At 47.0% G+C, this 13006-nt stretch overlaps 1 protein-coding gene across 1 annotated transcript in view; it reads left to right on the forward strand.

Annotated features, from left to right (window-relative positions):
- Positions 1 to 544: 544 nt before the first annotated feature.
- The window catches only part of MFAP3L (microfibril associated protein 3 like), a 53352-nt gene continuing 40890 nt past the window's right edge, over positions 545 to 13006 (forward strand). The window contains exons 1-2 of the mRNA XM_064273576.1: positions 545 to 618; positions 10667 to 10815. The gene's annotated coding sequence lies outside the window, so the exon portion shown is untranslated. The remainder of the gene's footprint in view (positions 619 to 10666; positions 10816 to 13006) is intronic.

A 13006-nucleotide genomic window follows, 5' to 3' on the forward strand; every position in this document is an offset into this window, starting at 1 on the left:
GCCTGGGAGACCGGGTAGGTTTGGGGTCGGAAGGTTGGCGAGAACTTTGTTTCCCGTCCCAGGGTGGGACCCTTAGAAGTCTTCTCCCGGGTGCCCTCGAAGGCGACGCTCAGAAAAGTTGCGGCAGCAGCCCCGCGAGCACCCTGCCTACCGACCCTCTGCAGCCACGCCGCCCGGGCAGGACGTCTGCGCCGAGCGCCCCGCCCACCCCGCCGGGAATACCTGGGCTGCTCGCGGCCCCGGCGGCGTGACGGACGGAGACCCCCTGCACCGGCCCCGCCCCGCCCCTGCGGACGATCCTGGCGCTCCTACTGGCTCGCCCTGGCCGCCCGCCCCGCCCCGCCCCGCCCTCGGCTGCCGCGAAAACCCGGTGGTAACTCCGGCCCGGGCCCCGCGCCTCCGCGCCGCCCGGCGGTCGCACTGGGCATGCTCGGCAGCGGCCGGCTCCAGCCCCGGTAGGTGGGAAGCTCCGCGCTCCCGGCCGCCCGTGGCGCAGCCCGCATCGCTGCGAGCACCCGCAGTAGCTGCTGTCGGGCCCCGAGCGCGGCGGTGCGGTAGCTCGCAGCTGGCCATGGCGAGGGGCGCACGGCAGCCACCTGAGTGGCGCGGCGGCGTCAGGTTAGCTGGGGCGCCCCATGAGCCAGGGCGGCGGGTCGCGGGCGGTGGGAGCCCGGCACCGAGCCGGCGGCCGAGTCTCTGCCGCCGGCGGTGCCTGGGCAGGGGCGGAGAGCTCTGGCCGCGGAACTTCGGGGCGTTGGGCTGGCAGAGGGGGCTGCGCGCTGGGAGGCGCCCGAGGTCCCTGCAGCGGTTCCTGGGGGGTCGCTGGATGCTGGGTGATCCGCGCGGGGCGGGACCCGGGCCGGTGGTTTGGGAATGGCTGCGTCCCGGGCTCGTGCCGTAACCTCTGGAAGGCGGAAAGCCTGTTGTCCCCCGCGCGCTGCGGGGGATCCTCCAGGTCTCCGGCGCGCCCGACGTTCCCCCACCCCCACCCCCTCGAGCAGCGGCGGGGGCCTTCGCTAACCTCCGATCGCTAGCATCCTCGTGCCTCAGTTTCCCTTGGGCAAGGGGAAGTGTCGCGGGGAGGATGTGCTGATGTGGGGGCCGAAGGCCGTGGGTGCGGGTGTAGCGTCGGGAGCCAGGAGGGCACCACGTCCTGATGCCGCAGGAGTGCTGAAAGCTGTGGTGCCGCGCGCCGCCGCCTCCAACTCCAGCTCTCAGAGTTTGTCGCATTTGACTCTATAGCAAGTTGACATCAAATTGCTTCCTGGCTTGGAACGGGAAAACATGCTTCATGGGCTTAAAAGACAAAGTAATTGCAGAGCCGATTTATTTTAATCCCCAGCATTAACCTGCCCCCTCCAAAAAAAAAAAAAAACTTGAGCTTGCATGCAAGTTGCAAGATTTAAAAAACAAGGTGGCAAAAAAGAAGAAATGTTTTCAAGATCATTATCTGCTCCCACTGTAGAAATTAACCTATTTAAGGTTGAATTGGTACTGTTTTTTAAGGGTACTTGAACAGAAAAGTTTGGCTTCTGTACCAAAAAAAAAAAAAAACCCTTGCCATCGAGTCGATTCCGACTCATAGCGATTGTATAGGACGGAGTAGAACTGCCCCATAGGGTTTAAGCAGTCTTTATTTTGTGTTATCTTAGTTTTATATTAAAAGCTTGGAAATCTAGCACTGCAGAAGCCTAATGTTTTTTGTAAAGTTTTCTCACTTTGTTTCTAGATGAAACACATTTTTTTCTCAGTTGCTACTATGTTGAACATAGTAAAATTGTTCAGGATGAAATGCAAGATGGAAGAAGATTGATTTTCAGAAGAGAATTTAAGTTAGAACAATGTAGTTCTACTGGCATTTTACTTACACAGAAAATTCAGTTTGTAGGTCCCACTGGGGTTTCTACTATGGATTCTACCTAAAACATTTAGCACTGCTACCACTGTTAGAATTATTGGATCTAATAGGGGCAAGAAAAACAATCTGTGTTCTAGTGGGAACTGGTTCTGTGTCTTACTGAAGCTAAATTCTTAAACGTCTGTTTCTGTAAGTACCACTTAGTGGGTTCAATTGTTTTATTTATTAAGCTTATTACAAAACTTCTTGTTTGCATTCTTAATAGAGCTTAATAAACGCATTGACTTTTCATTGGATTGTGAATAGCTTTTAATGTTTGTTCTTGCTTGTTAGCTCTAGCTCCAGTTCCAGATACATGGATGATTTCCCCAAGTGGCTTCTATCCTGTGGTCATATATAACTAAGATCTAATAATAGAAAAGGCTTGAAATGTCCAGACAACACGAACAACATGGTCACTATTTCTACAAATTAGACCTTATAACCTTCATTTTAGCCAGATAGTTTGGTTGGTAATCTTCATTGTTTCTAAATGTATTTTCAAATATGTTCACAGAAAAAAAATTGAACTTTGTAAAATCCAACACAAATGTTGGGAAATTGTCCTCCCCTCTTCTGTAGGGGAGGGAGTCCTGGTGGTGCAGTGGTTAAGAGCTTGGCTGCTAAACAAAATGCTGGCAGTGTAAATCCACCAGGTGCTCCTTGGAAACCCTGTGGGGCAGTTCTACTCTGTCCTGTAGGGTTGCTATGAGTTGGAATCAACTCAATGGCAATGGGTTCTTCTACACGGAAGCGGATGGTGTTAAATGCATCGAGTTTAAGATCTGCTGTGAGGTGCTGTACGTATGTACAACTTCTGTCTCTTGTGAAGACTGCAGTCCCAAGTGGAATTCCATCAAGCCTCTTCTCAGCTTTGAGTTCTTGACTTAGAGGAAGCAGCTAGGCCTGTTTCCCTTTTGTAATGTGAAGTTTAACGTAGACCAACAGGCCCCCCTCTGGATTAAAAAAAAACTGTTTTCTGAGTGTTAGGAAAAGACAGTGGAGTTTAACAAAAGCCATATTTAAACACCGCTCTTGATTTCAAGAAGTCCACATTCTTCTAGGAAACCCTGGCGGCATAATGGTTAAGTGCCACAGCTGCTAACCAAAAGGTCGGCAGTTTGACTCTGCTGGGCACTCTTTGGAATTTGGTTTGGTTTTTTCTTTTTTTGGCATTCTTCTAACTTAACCTAAAACTAACAAAACCAACAGGATTTAAGTTGCTAATGAAGAAAAAAGAATAGCAAAGTACACTTAATATTCAAATTGGGAAACAGGCAGTAATCTCCTTTGAACTTTCTGTTGGGTTTTTGTAGCTGAGTGGCTAGACACATATTTTTTAGTTTTATTTTCTTGTCTTTAGATTTATATACTGTATGGTGTTGTAAGTGACATGAGAAATTCATAGCAAGTTCTTACCTTTAAAAGTATATCTTCCCCCATTCACGTGATCTCGATTTATTCAGCTCCTCTCTTGGCTGGCCGTGTATTTGAGCCTATTTAAACACTGCTTAATTTGGACTGTTTAATTATTTATTGATCTGAGTGCAGGGACTCAGATACTGGAATAATACCAAATCAATATTGTGGCAGAGTTGCTTTTAACTTCCAACACAGCTGAGTCAGATTTGTGAGGCCCGTGTCACTTTTTTGGAATTCATAAATCATACACATAATGTCACTTCCCCAGCCTGACCAAGTGCATGGGCCAGGCGGTATGCGCTTTCCTAGCCGGGCTCAGAAGGGTGATGAAACTTTGTCAACGTTTTGTGATCCGTGGTGAATGACGTTAAAGTTAGAAATAGATGCAAACGGCTGGTTTTAAGGTTGCTGTATATAATGCAGAATCCCTGGTGGCGTAGTGGTTAAGTGCTGTGGCTGCTAACCAAAGGGTTGGCAGTTCAAGTCCGCCAGGTGCTCCTTGGGAACTCTATGGGGCAGTTCTACTCTGTCCTATAGGGTCGCTAGGAGTCGGAATCGACTCCACAGCACTGGGTTTGGTTTTTTTTTGGTTTGGTATATAATGTCTCCCTAGCTACTGCTGCTAACCAAAAGGTCTGCAGTTTGAATCCACCAGGCGCTCCTTGGAAACTCTGGGGCAGTTCTACTCTGTCCTGTAGGGTGGCAGTAAGTCGGAATCGACCCGACGGCAACAGGTTTGGTTTGGTTTTTGTTTCTATAATTGCTAGAGGATTAAGATGTTTGATTGATTATGTGATACTAACCACTTAAGAGCTGCCAGAAAGTTTCTTTAAGTTATACTCAAAGTAGAAGTCCTGTGAATTTATTGGTCTTGCCTCAGCCTCCACTTGAGGCCTGTACTTATTAAAATATCACATTCTTTTTTTTTCCCACGAACTTTAATGGTTAGGCCTCTGGGGCTGCAAAAATGAATAAGACAGAGTGACTCACGACCTAGTCAGAGAGATGTGCTTCAGGACAAAAAATTGGAGTACCAGGTAGTGCTGCGGGAGGGGGAGTCCTATGTACACTGGGCTGAGGAGACAGACAGGAAGGAGCCCCTGAGGCTGGAGGAGGAGGCAGTGGGCAGCCTCATGGAAGAGGTACCATTTCTGTGGGATTTTAACATGTGCCTGAGGAATGGGTAGGACTCGTCTCGGCAGTGAAGTGGATGCCCCAGCTCGAAGGAGCAGCATCATCGTGGTAGGCAGAATAGTAACACCCCCAAAGATGTCCACTTCTTAGTCCCTGGAAACCGAATATGTTACCTTACGTGGCAAAAGGGACTTTGTAGATGTGATCAAGTTGAGGATTTTGTGATGGGGAGATTGTCTGGGATCATGTAGGTGGGCGCAGTGTAACCACAACGACCCTTTTAAAAAGGTCAGTGTCAGAGTGATGTGATGTGAGAATGGTGTGGCTGGCCATTGCTGACCTTGAAGATGGGAGGGGGCCACAAGCCAAAGAATGCTGGCAGCCGCTAACCAAAACCAAACCAAACCCAGTGCCGTCGAGTCGATTCCAACTCATAGCGACCCTATAGGACAGAGCAGAACTGTCCCATAGAGTTTCCAAGGAGCCCCTGGCGGATTTGAACTGCTGACCCTTTGGTTAGCAGCCGTGGCACTTAACCACCACGCCACCAGGGTTTCCTGGCAGCCTCTAGAGGCTGGAAAAGGCAGGGAACCAGCTTCTCCTCTAGGGCCTCCAGAAGAAACTCAGCCTGCCAGCACTTTTTCAGCTCAATAGAATGTGTTGACTTTTACAGAACTGTAAATTTGTGTTGTTTCAAGCCACTCAGTTTATGGTAACTTGTGGCAGTGGCAATACAAAGTTAATACAACCATATATAAACATAGAATTTGGTGTTGAGGGCGTAGTTGGCAGGGGAAGGAGAAGAAGGATGAAGGGGTCCTTTCACTGTGATGAACTGGATGTTATACCAGTCATGCCAGGGAGCCCTGGTGGTGCAGTGGTTAAGCACTCTGCTAACCAAATGTTGGCAGTTCAAATCCACCAGCTGCTCCATGGGAAAAAGGCCCGGCGATCTGCTCCCATAAAGACTGCAGCCTAGGAAACACTATGGGACAGTCCTACTATGTCTAATAGGGTCACTAGGAGTCGGAATCGACTTGACAACACACAGCAACAGCAAAAGATATTATGCCAGAGAGCTTGGACTTTAGTCTATTGTAGGTAGACAATGAGAAAACAGATAAGGATTATTAAATGGGAACATGACCTGAATAGATTGCTGCCAGATTTATCTTTCTAAAAAGCAAAAAACCAAACCCACTGCCGTCAAGTCAATTCCAACTTATAGCGACTCTCTCTGTAGGACAGAGTAGAGCTGCCCCGTAGAGTTTCGAAGGAGCGCCTGGCGGATTCGAACTGCCAACCTTTTGGTTAGCAGCCGTACTACTTAACCACTATGCCACCAGGCTTTCCTCTAAAATGCAAAGTATAGCTAAACCCCAAGTTTCCTAGAGCAGTTTGACAAAGGGTGTCTAGTCAGAGGTGGTCAGCAAGTTAATTGTTGTGAGATGCTGTTGAGTCGATTCTGACTCATAGCGACCCTATGTACAACAGAGGTCTGGAATCTCTATTGTTACATGTTATAATTCAGTTCTCTGTCTTGATCTGACATGACAGCATTTGTATGTGTGTGTGAAATTAACATCTTAAGAAAACTTTTATTCACAATTAGAAGTAACACCAGGCAGTAGAAGGACCAAGAAAGTAAAACAGAAGGGCAGAGTCCCCGTTTGACTACTTTGATTCTGCTTGCTTGTTGTCTGCTTGCACGCCGTCTGCATACCATGCAGACATGAGCAGGGAGCTGGGACAGCTGAAATGTCCATTGGGAATGATGAGGTCTCACCTGGGCCAACTCTGACCGCTTGGCAGTGGCCGCTTGCAGTGCCTGGGGACTTCTACTGGCTCAGCCGAGAAAGTGCCACAATCAGTTAGCACTCTCTGGCAAGGGCTCTGTATTTGGTGAGATGGGAACTGCCATAATGCTAGATGGCCTAACTTCCTTGTTCAACTATAAGTAATACAGTTGTTATTTCCAGACGTTTCCATGTAGTTTGTTTTATGTGCAAGGCCCCAATACCTGTCTTGTAAGAGCTTAAGTCCGGTTAAGTTGACATCTCCGTGTGTCTGGAAAATGCAGACTGAAGAAATCTTCCACCTTGGTGTTAAAACAGTGGCTCTGTCTTGAAACTGAACTATATGTAAGAAAAAATGAGTAAGAGAAAAACCAACTTTTCAGACAGCCTGGCAGAGGAAGCCCTGGACTAGCAAAATCTGATATTTGAAATTCTGGAAACAAGAGCAGTAAGTCTTAAGATTTATCTTAATAAGTTAGACAAAACTGGATCTTATATCCACGTAGTATTGTTTCCCTTACATAACTTCATAAGATTTTTGTTGAAACTTCCTTATATACAATGCAATAATTATTTTTCCACTGTAAAGGACTAGCTCAGTGTCAACCATTCCCTCTTTCTTGAACCTTTTCTGCCTTGGCCTCTGGGATTCTGTACCTTTAGTTCTCCTTGTGCTCTTTGGACTCCTCTTTCTTAGTTTCTTTAAGAGTCTGTCGTCTCTTTTCCCTCAATTCTAGTCTTGGTGTTCTCAAGTTGCGGCCCACTGTGCTCTCCCTGGGGACGTATTTTTCTTCTTGACTGTGTCAGTGACGCACACACCAGTGTCTCCAAATCTGTATCTTTAGACCAACCTCCTTCAGGTCCATATTCCATCCACTCATTTAATTCATCAGTTCAGTCAGCAAATATTGAGAACCTGAGAGCTTACAGTCGAATGGAGGGCCAGATGTGCAGACAATTACAATGAAAATATGTGCTGTGGGTAAAGATAAAGGAGCCCTGGTGGTGCAGTGGTTAAGCACTTGGCTGCTAACCAAAAGGTCAGTGGTTTAAACCTACCACCTGCTCCTTGGGAGAAAGATGTGGCAGTCTGCTTCTGTAAAGATTACAACCTTGGTGTCTTGGTTATCTAGTGCTGCTTTAACAGAAATATCACAAGTGGATGGCTTTAACAAGGAGTAATTTATTTTCTCATAGTCTAGTAGGCTAGAAGTCCAAATTCAGGGCATCAACTCCAGAGGAAGGCTTTCTCTGTCAGCTCTGGAGGAAGGTCCTTGTCATCAATCTTCCCCTGGTCCAGGAGCTTCTCCACACAGGAACCCTGGGTCCAAAGGATGCACTCTGGTCCTGCTGCTGCTTTCTTGGTGGTATGAGATCCCCATGTCTCTTTGCTCACTTCTCTCTCTCATATCTCAAAAGAGATGGGCTTAAGACACAATCTAATCTTGTAGATCTCATCAGCATAACTGACACTAATCCATCTCATTAACATCAATCATAGTGATTAGATTTACATCACATAGGAAAGTCACATCAGATGACAAAATGGTGGACAATCACATAGTACTGGGAATCATGGCCTAGCCAAATTGGTACACATATTTTGGGGGGATGCAATTCAATGCATGACATTCCACTCTTTGGCCCCCCAAAATTCATGTCTTTGCCGCAAGTAAAATATATTCACCCCATCATATCATAGCAGAAGTCTTAAATCAACTCCAAGCCCAAAATCTAAAAATTCTTCCTCGTCTGTGAAATCTAGAATACAAGTTATCTACTTCCAAAGTACAATGGTAGAACAGACACAAGCTAGACATTTCCATTACAAATGGGAGAAATTGGAGGGAAAGAAGGGATAACAGGCACAAAGTAAGTCAGCAGAACACATTACATTAGCCGTCAAGGCCTTGAAAACAATCATCTGTTCTCTGAGACCATTATATAATGGCTGGCCCTGCCCTTCAGACTCTAGGTATTGGCCACACTCTCTGGATTGTTTGTGGAGTCCACCTTGGCCCTGGGCTTCAGCTCTGCCTTCTAGCCCACTGGAACGGCAGCTCTGGTTCTTCGACTTTAGGTGCACCATTGTCTTAGTCTATCTGAGTGGTGACTACACCCTTAGAAACAACAGAGGCCATGGCTCCACCCTTTGAGACCCCAGAGGTTGTGGCCATACCTCCTGTGTTCCTTGTTTCTTCAGCTTCTGCTTCTTGGTTCTTTGGCCTCTAGGTCCTCACTGCCCAAATCTGCCCTACTGGGGCAAGTGTTCCAGAGCTTTGTAGCTCTACCGCTAAGTGCCTGGAGGCACCTCACCTTACTAGTAAACTTCTGCTGGAAGGCACTCAGCTCTCTTGCTCCATGGGTCAGCAAGCCTAGCTCCTCCGATAAGTGCCCGGAGACACCCGACTCTGCCAGGAAGCCTCCTGCGCACAGGCAATGAACTCTCTCACTCTGTGGGCTGGCTGGCTCCGGCACTCTCTGGCGCTGGTCTCCTGGTTCTGCTGCTTCCAGTTCTCTTCTACTGTTGGTTCTCTGCTGCTGATTCTCACCATCTGCACCTTCTGTCTCCAGTGTAGCAGCTCTCTGTATTTCCTTTTGAGTCCTCTATCTATTCAGTTTCAAAACCGCTTCCACATTTTCGGTATCTGTTAGAGCAGCACCCCGCTCTCCTGGTACCAAGTTCTGTTTTGGCTATCTAGTGCTGCTTTGACAGAAGTACCACAAGTGGATGGCTTTAACAAAGAGAAATTTATTCTCCACAGTCTAGTAGGCTAGAAGTAAAAATTCAGGGTGTCAGCTCCGGGGGAAGGCTTTCTCTGTCAGGTCTGGAGGAAGGTCTTTGTCATCAATCTTCCCTTGATCTAGGAGCTTCTCCATGCAGGAACCCCAGGTGCAAAGGACACAACCTGCTCCCGGTGCTGCTTTCTTAGTGGTATGAGTTCCCCCTGTCTCTCTGCTCACTTCTCTCCTTTATATCTCAAAAGAGATTGGCTTAAGATACGATCTAATCTTGTAGATCTGATCAACACAACTGCCACTAGTCTATCTCATTAACATCATAGTGACAGAATTTATAATGTATAGGAAAATCACATCAGATGATAAAATGGTGGACAATCACTGAATACTGGGAGTCATGGCCTATCCAAATTGATAGACATATTTTCGGAGGACACAATTCAATCCATGACACTTGGAAACCCTATGAGGCAGTTCTGCTCTGTCCTATAGGGTTGCTATGAGTCGGAACCGACTTGACAGGAATGGTTTAGTTTTAGGTTGGGTAAAGATAAGTGAGAAAAGGGGTGTCTGGGGCTACCTGGGGAAGTCCAGGAGGGCTTCTTGGTGGAGACAACTTTCAAACCTAGATATGAAAGCTAAGTAGTGGTTTGCCAGATACGTAAGATAAGAAAGGCAGCAGAGCCAGAGGCACAGAGGTGCTGTGGAGAACAACAAGGAGTTTTAGGAAAAGATACATGATATCTGGGGGGGGGAGGGGGCCCCAGAAATTAGGAGATGTAAGTCCTGCTGAGGAACTTTGTTTTATACCATTGGCAAAAAGAAGACATGGAGTATGTTTTAGGTCAGGTCTTTTAGAGTCAGCTGACTTTAGCAACCGCATAGTGTGTGGATGGGAGGCAAGCAAGGCTAGAGGCAGATCAACCAGAAGGCAGCATCCTAGAGTGGTGCCAGTTAGAGATGATGTGAGCACATGAACCAGGGACTTGGTAGCGGGACATTTAGTACTGAGTTCTGGGTGGCATGAACAGTTAAGCACTGGACTACGAGCAGAAAGCTTGGTGGTTGGAACCTACTTAGGTGCTTCAGAAGACAGGCCTGGCAGTCTGCTTCCAAAAGGTCAAAACCTTGAAAACCCCGTGGAAGAGTTCTATCCGGCACACATGGGGTCTCCGTGAGTTGAAATCGACTCTAACCACAACATCATCACTAGGACAGGTCCCTGGGTGGCACAAACCCTAGAGGTTGATGGTTCCAACCTACCCAGCGGTGCCACTGAGGAAGGGCCTGGCGATCTGTTTCCATAAAGTGTACAGCCAAGAAAACTCCTTGGAATGTTCTGCTCTGTAGCAAATGGGGTCACCATGAGTCAGAATCGACTCGATGGCAATAGCTTTGGTCTTTTTGGTTGTTGCTAGGGCTCGGTGAATTAACTAAATCTGGGCAGGGAAGGAAAGGGGGGCGTTTTAGGCAATTCTTACATAATTGAATTACCTGTGTCAGGTGCTGCAGAAATTCTGAATGCAAGCCACCTTGTGGCATTGCAGGTTTCAAGCTGTTCTCAGGTGCTCTCCTGCTGAGGGCAGGACTTTGCAGCACCAGAAGGGACTTCAAGCAGGGGAGGAGCAGTAAGGCCCAAACACACAGAGAGTAAATCGAAACTTTATCATCGCAGGGCTCAGGCATTATAAGAAAGGCAGAGAAGAAAGAAGGAACTCATTCCCTGATGGTTCTCCAGCCTCTCAGTAGAAGCAGTTGGGCTTGCCAACGAGATGGCAAGAAAATTGGTGTCTGGGGAGTCTTTCCTAACCCTGGATTCAGAAGGTAAGTGATTCCAAAATTGGACTGCAGTTGACTTTTTGTAATCAGTGGGAAAGAGGAGGCTTGCTCAGCAGATATTTAAATATAATTCCAGGCCTTTCCTTCTACTGAGGATTTGAGATGGCTAATGGCAGGACTCGAGGGCAACGGGTATGGTAATGGCAGGAGAAGGAGAAGGGCAAGGTTTGCTCCTTGAGGAAGTAAATGGGTTAGAGTAAAGTACTCTGAAATTATCCATTGAGGGGCCCACCCACTTCAGACGGGGCTGGAGGCCACAGGCTGGGGCTAATTTGAATTATTTTCATCTGTTCATTTAAGCAGTATATCTCCTAGACAAGATGGGACATGTCTGTACTCATGTCTCTGCCTTCCTGTAGCCTCTTGAAACTAGTGAGGGCTCTGTAATATCTGTGGCAGTGGGGACCATGCCAAGGAGGCCAGCCAATTCTTCTCTTCCCCAGAGGCCAGGCTCCCCTATAAGGAAGTAGATTGATATATAATGACTGTGTTTTCTTACAAATGTAAAACTCGTTCTCCCTGGTCCTGGGCAGGGGATAGAATTTGAGTGAAGGTTGCATTAGTGTTTGGCTCCACCCACCTTCACCCAGGACTTCCTTGTGGGTATTTACGTGCCAGGATAGCCAACAGCTGCCAGTAGCTTGAACTGCTAGCAACCATTGAGTTTTCCAGCTTCTCAACGGCTATTGGTGATCTCATTCTGTAAATGTCTGTTTACCGTCTGAAGCCGAGCACTGGGCTATATCGCCCTACTGCCTGCTTTTGTCCCTTTCCCACCCTGTCCTCCTGTTGTTCTTGTTGGCAGTCCCAAGGTGAAAGGAAGGCTTTTTCGTTTTTTCTTGAAGATTTGGACAACCCTAGATTGCTTGATCTCTGATCGAGCCCAGTTCAAGTTAGACTTCCCAAAGGCAACCTGCTTTTCTCAATTTTAAAACGCTTTTGAGGAACTTGAAATTCATTTCCAGGAAAGATTAGAGGATCACCAATCCTTTGTCTTGTTGAGGGCTGAGCATTTCTTCCTGTATGTATGAACCCAGGTCCTGCAATGGGCCCTTGATCCCTTCTTGCCTTCTTAGGGCATCTCATCCCTACCTCCAGGTTATGGCCGTCTTCCCTTCTTTCACTTGGGTGTTAGTTTTTTTCTCTAAATAATGGACCATCTTCCCCAGAAGTCCTCTTCATCATTTCTGCTAAGAGGCCCAGGGTCCCAGAGTTCTTGACATGGACATGCACGGCAGATCCACGGAAGGAGCCTCACTAAAGCATTCCCACGTAGATTTGTATTTTTAATTGGCATGCCGAGTTTATTTCCACCCTTGCTTTTCTAAGCTAAGCTATCACTTCTGCTGGGAAAGCTTTCCAGTCCTCTTTACTCATCTTTCAGGACTTGGCCAACCCCAGGGAACATTCTGTGACCTTTCCAGCTTGCCCTTCTCTGAATTTCAGTGGCATTTACCTAGTTTAGTACCTAATTATATACCTTGTCTTGGATGCTGGTATCACCAAGATTCTGAAGTACGTTTAGGGTAAAGGTTTAGTCTTAAACTTGGTTAACCCCCACAGCAATTGTATTGAACAGGTAACAGTGGCCTCATAAATACTTTGAATTCAGTTTAACTGATGTGGCTGGCTCCTAATGGTTTTTATCACTTAGACAAATCTGACTGCCCAGCTGAGAAATCATTGTGAACACCTGGGAAGTGCACACACACAGCATAGCAGTACCCTTTCCCATCAAAGAAGAGAGAAAAGCAAAGCTCCTTCCTGTGAAAAAACCATTGAATCCATATTTCAGCTTTCCTCTCATGTTTTCATTAATATCATCTTTCATATTGTCACAATGGAGAACATCTAACTTTGGTGCAAGACTGACGTAAGGACGTGCATTAAAATCAGAAAGTTACTCAGATCCAACCACATTTTGAAAAGCATTGCTTTTATGTACAAAATTTCTAAATAACAGTTACCTGGACGTTTATGACAGTTTAGATATCGATGGCATTTAGAAAGTTTGCCCAGGCTGTGTCATTTCACGCATCGATAACTATATAAAGGTTACCTGAGCCCTGGGCCATAAGTCAGAAGACATGGGGTCCGCCAGGGTCCCTTGCACTCATGGGCTGGTGGCTTGGCCTCCCAGTCCTTCACCGTAATGTGCACAGAACCACGCAGACCC

Source organism: Loxodonta africana, chromosome 21 (genome assembly GCF_030014295.1).
Source record: "Loxodonta africana isolate mLoxAfr1 chromosome 21, mLoxAfr1.hap2, whole genome shotgun sequence".
NCBI lineage: Eukaryota > Metazoa > Chordata > Mammalia > Proboscidea > Elephantidae > Loxodonta > Loxodonta africana.